Consider the following 6160-nt stretch of genomic DNA (forward strand, 5'->3'; position numbering starts at 1 on the left):
AATCCGTGCTCTGCATTTAACCCATCCAACGTGCACACACACAGCAGTGAACACACACACACCGTGAACACACACACACAGCAGTGGGCAGCCATTTATGCTGCGGCGCTCGGGGAGCAGTTGGGGGTTCGGTGCCTTGCTCAAGGGCACCTCAGTCGTGGTATTGAGGGTGGAGAGAGCGCTGGACATTCACTCCCCCCACCTACAATCCCTGCCGGCCGGAGACTCGAACCCGCAACCTTTGGATTACAAGTCCGACTCTCTAACCATTATGCCACGACTACATGGCATTATTGAGGGGTCTTCAGTAGGCTATATGGTTGAAAAAATGACAGCCCATGTTCAGAAACAATGTTTTTTACCTGAAAAAATTTGGCACTGCAGCAAAAATATTTATATAGCTACATGAAATATCAATTAAAATGTAAACTGATCAAGATGATGATTTTAAAGTAGGCCTATATTGACCTAACATCAGTGCTCGGTAGATTACTTACAATTTGTAGTCTGTCACTGATTACATGATGAAAACTACTTTGAAGACTACTTTTTAGATTACTTTTACATGACTTTTTATCAAACGTGTTGTAAACTTACCATTAAAAATACCATATTGATATAAAAAAAAAAGCAAAGAGAAAGATAACACGTTCCATTTTTGATGTCAACATATAAAATGCATTAAACATTAAATTACAGCAGGGTTTCCCAAACTGGGCTTAATGTGAGAACTGTAGTGGGGTTTTGAATTCATATAAAGCTAAAAAAAAACAAACATTGCATGTCGTTCACCTGCATGTCAAAGTAACCATTAATTGCCATCAGAGAACAGTGAAAGTGAATGTTGTTAAATTATTTTAAATATTAACTTCCTCAGAGATATTTCAAGTAAATATTTTATTTTAAGGGGTTTGGCTGACAAAAACATTTGGGAACTGCTGCATTACATGAGCAAGATAGAGTTTCACATCTATACATCATCAGCGTTCAATAACTTGGATAATTATTTGTTTCATACATGGTCTAATTGCTAGAGGTGCATTTTTTCTCCCAAGTATGCATTGCAAATTTATTTACATAACATTTCTGAATATAGTCATAGCTACTATAACACAGAGTAGACAACCCGATGAAAGTGTGCATAGATAGTACGCCAAATAAAAACGAAAACTCATGGTATTGATACACAAAAATGGACTTTGGCGTGTATTTGCTATGCAATGGGTAGGATTAGGGTTGTGGGGTAGATGCGGATCATATGTACGCGAAAACTGCATATCACATGCACGCCAACAAATTTCGTATCATATACACACCAAACACGTTCGTATCATATGTGTGCCAAAGTAAATTTTTGCATTTCCATACCACGAGTTTTAGTTTTTATTTGGCGTACTATTTATACGCATTTTCAGGATAATTAAAGGAGAAAAAAGAAGAATTAGGGAGAAGATAAATAATTTACTGTCATTGTGTGAATATGTAATCATGTAATCCATAAAAAGTAACTGTAGTCTAATGATGAGCATTTTAAAATGTGATATAATTTTTGGAATGTGATTCCGTAATCCAGATTGCATGTAATCTGTTACTACCCAGCACGGCCTAAAATCACGTTTCAGTCACATTTAAACAGCTTGCTTTAAACATGACCTGACCTTTCGAGCGCAGTGCCAGATTTCTCGCAGATGCAGCTAAAGGTCTCCTGCTTTTATATACAGCCAGTGGAGTGATAGATGAGGTTTAAGTGAAAACAGCTGAGGACACAGGCAGCATCTAAAGCACCAGTGTGATTGCGTCTCCCTCGCTGCAGCTGAGCAGCCTCCACTGAAAACTAACGCTGCTTGCCTCTACAAGCCACAAGCAAAACAGCACAAGTCAATCAAGCCACAAGGATGATGCCAAAAACCCTTTTAGTGGTGCCTTGGTAATTATATGCTATTATATACTGTTTTGTATATTACGTCACTATATCAAAAGTGAAAGCCACAGATAGAATAATGACAAATATGGCAATTAAAAACAGCTCTAGAGAGACTGTGGCCCTAGTTTTGAAATCTTCATAGTTTTGGATTAAATGATGAATCAGATGTGGGGGCTCCATATGCAGCGGAGATTTGATCTATTTTGTTAATTTGTTTCTGTGAATGAATATTGACTACTTCACATGTCACTAAATCTGATGTGAAACAGGCTTATTAAGATGGATGTCCTGCTCATCACTATCAGCTGAATAATGGCTGTTTTTTTCCAGGACGTGTGTACGAAAGAGGTGTTGTGTGCTCTGAGATATCAGACCATCATGTAAATATTATTTTCTGTTGTGACTGATTTCTAGATGGCGAGTCCACACAGTCCAGCTCTAAAGCAATATGTTGCATGTTTTTGACAGGTTTTACTGGTGGTGAGATACCTGTGGGCTGTTCATCATGAATTATGTTTTATTGCACGTTTGTTGTTGGGTGAATGCATGCCATATGCTGTTCTTTGATAACAATTTAAAAAGCCTGTAGCACAACATACTTAACTGCTATCCTCATTTGCATTTGTCTTTATTGTTGTACTAGTAGTAGTGACAATAATAACACATATAACATTTTTATAATAAATACATATTTTTTTATTTCTAGTTATGTCAAATTCTAATAAGATGTTATATCAAATTGCCATTTGTGAGAAAAATAATAACAAACTCCTTGAATTCATGTAAATTCATTGGTAATAAAAAGTGTAAACCTTCAAAACCTTTCAGTGAAAACTTAAAACTGTAATTACAAAAGATAATTACTTTATTTTATTTATATATATTTTAAAATGATTTTAATTACATAAAATGTTACTTATATATAATTAATCATTTTTTAATTAAACTAATTATTGCATAAAACAACATATATTTTTTTTTTATAAATATTTAAACTAATTATTGCAACACTCCTGCAACTGGCAACAAACAAGTGCTTAGCAACTGCCAACCAATAAATAATGAACTATTTAGGCATTATTATCATCATGTTGTATAGTTCATAACACATTTAAGTATCTGAAGTATGCAAATAAAATGCAGAATGAAAAAGATTTTCATACATACTAAACTTACATCCTTTCATCCTCCTACATATTTATTTGTTTGCTTGCTTGCTGGATGGAAACAGCTTTTAGACAGGTCTCTGAACGTTTGTCCACTGAGACAGAAGCTGTTAACCTGGAGCTCTGGACAAATTGGTGTCGGTGTTGTTACCGGCCGAATGCACACATGACATTAATCTGTCCAAATAAGACATGGACATTTCTCTTAATCTAATTTCTCTACAGACATTCAAAAGCGTCATACGGTTGCTTCATTCAATTCCATTCAGTTGTTTGTTGAACAGAGAATACTCATCCGTACACAGTCTCAAACAAGTGGAGCCCTTATACAGTGCTCATTATTAGTGTTTTCCTTGATAATTATGTTAAATTGGCAATAATAAATGTGTTTTAGAGAGTGCAGTTATATGTTATTATCAACTCAGTACTGCCTCCTACACATACATCCCTTGGTTTATATTTTAGAACTTAGAACTTCCATTAATAAAAAATTCATACATTACTAATTGCATTTCTACATATTGTAAATGAACATCACATTATGTATTTAACTTTATTTGTTGCATTGCTATACTTTACTTATTGTTGTTGTTGTTGGTGGCGGTGGTGTTGTAAGAAAAAAAAAAAAATTTCTGTCCCTAAACTGAAATGAGCTCTACACCCTTGCTATCCCAGGACACTTGAAAAAATTGTATATACTTTTTTTATGGCGTAAAAGAAAATTGTATTTTATTCTTTCCCTAAGATGAAATGAGCTCTGTATCCTTTTATAGCTATTTAAATATCTATATACACAACAAGCTGCATACAATTGTAACTATACTAAGAATTTAAAAAATTCTAAATAAATTTGATTAATAAATAAAATTGTAATTATTCCTCCATACCCTTAATATTGACTTTTAGATATTTCCATACATAAAGTAATACCTGTTTTTACCCATTATTGATTCTTTTTTTCTATAACAGCAGTTTATTTTTCTTCTTCTCCCGTCTCCCTCATGCACTCTGACACATTTCCAGAAAGGTCATGTCCTGTAGTTTGACCTTGAAACGAATCTGTTTTGGTCACATAATAGCAGAGCATCCTTCAGTATGGATTTTATCTCTAAAGGCTCCCTCACGGCTCACTCTGTGACTTATTAGGATGATGATTTCATTGTGGCTCCCATTACAGCTTCCTAAACTTCATTGTTCTCTTGTTGCAGACGTGATGTCATAAATAGTGCAGCTCTCTGAAATCAGAACCCATATGGCTGCTTGATGTTCTGCTTTGTTTGGACTGATTGTGCTGTTCAGTGTAGCCTGAGCACCTGTCAGTAATATTTGTTCAGCTCTATGTACAGGAGGTAATGAGCGATCAGTAATCACTGTACACAGCACTTACAGCAAGATCCTGCCGACCTTCAGAACGGAAAAACACTGCCATGTAAAGTCTAAAATAGCTGAATGCACATAATGCCACGTTGCTGATAGATAGTGTCACTGAACATTATCATTTGTGATTGCATATTGTTTGTGTTCAACACACTTTGCACTTTTGTTTGTGTGTTGCTGTACAGTGAGAGTGGGCATGTGCCTAAAGACAAGTTAATAAAACAACAGCAAAGTGTTACCCAGAGGAACTATCACCACGTCAACACTGTAAGGTTTCAGGAGTGACAACAGCATTAAAATATGAGAGTGAATCCTCAATGATCGTTTCGTGTGTGTACAGAACAGAACTCGCTCTCAAAATTGCAGTGATTGACACCATTGACACCTCCTTTCTTTATTTCTTTTGTTTTTACAACAGCCTTAATGGTTTGATGTTTTATACTGTTTAATAAAAATATTCACTATATGCGCTCGAAGTGCATAAATGATTCACAAACACCCGCTGAAATCCCGATCTGAATCAAATGATTGGTGATCTGCGCTCCGAAGTCCCAATCTGAATCAAATGATTGGCGATCTGCGCTCCGAAGTCCCGATCTGAATCAAATGATTTGTAAACCCGCTCCGAAGTCCCGATCCGAATCAAATGATTGGCGATCCACGCTCCGAAGTCCCGATCCAAATCAAATGATTTGCAAACCCGCTCCGAAGTCCCGATCTGAATCAAATGATTTGTAAACCCGCTCCGAAGTCCCGATCCGAATCAAATGATTGACGATCCACGCTCCGAAGTCCCGATCCGAATCAAATGATTGGCGATCCACGCTCCGAAGTCCCGATCCAAATCAAATGATTGGCGATCCACGCTCCGAAGTCCCGATCCAAATCAAATGATTTGCAAACCCGCTCCGAAGTCCCGTCTGAATCAAATGATTTGTAATCCCGCTCCGAAGTCCCGATCCGAATCAAATGATTGACGATCCACGCTCCGAAGTCCCGATCCAAATCAAATGATTTGCAAACCCGCTCCGAAGTCCCGATCTGAATCAAATATTTCGCTATATGCGCTCCGAAGTCCTGAACTGTATAATGATTCACAAATCCACTCCAAAGTTCCGATCTAGCCTCCAAGAAGGCACACAACGTCATAAGGCGTTGATATTTGGTTAAATTTCAGTTGCAACGTCGGGTGACCAAAATTCAATATAAATTCAACGTCTAATGTCAATGTTAAATTGATGTCCAATACCGACGTCAGCTGACATTGATATTTTGTTGTTTTTAGATTGTGTAACCAAAATCCAACGTTAAGTCAATGTCAGATTGACGTTAAATACTGACGTCAACCCAATTTTCATTTTCAACCAAAATGCAACGTCTGTCCAATGTCATGTCCAACTAATTCAGTTTGATTTAACTGATTCAGAGTTTCGGCTATGTGCTTTTTATAATCTTTACAAGCGTTGTCGAAATTCGAAAATGAATGGCTCTTTTGATCTGTTTTTGCTAGTGAATCGATTTTGAGTTTAAATCAGTCGGAGCGGTTCCAACGTAAATGACTCACTCAATTGAGTCTTTTGTCTGTTCCTTCGCATTTTGCATGCCTTCAGTCATGTTTACACGACAGTGCCAGTACTACTGACTTAACTCCCTAGTTTTATGACATTAACCCCCGCTTTCACAGACAAGGCTT

Source organism: Barbus barbus (genome assembly GCF_936440315.1).
Source record: "Barbus barbus genome assembly, chromosome: 33".
NCBI lineage: Eukaryota > Metazoa > Chordata > Actinopteri > Cypriniformes > Cyprinidae > Barbus > Barbus barbus.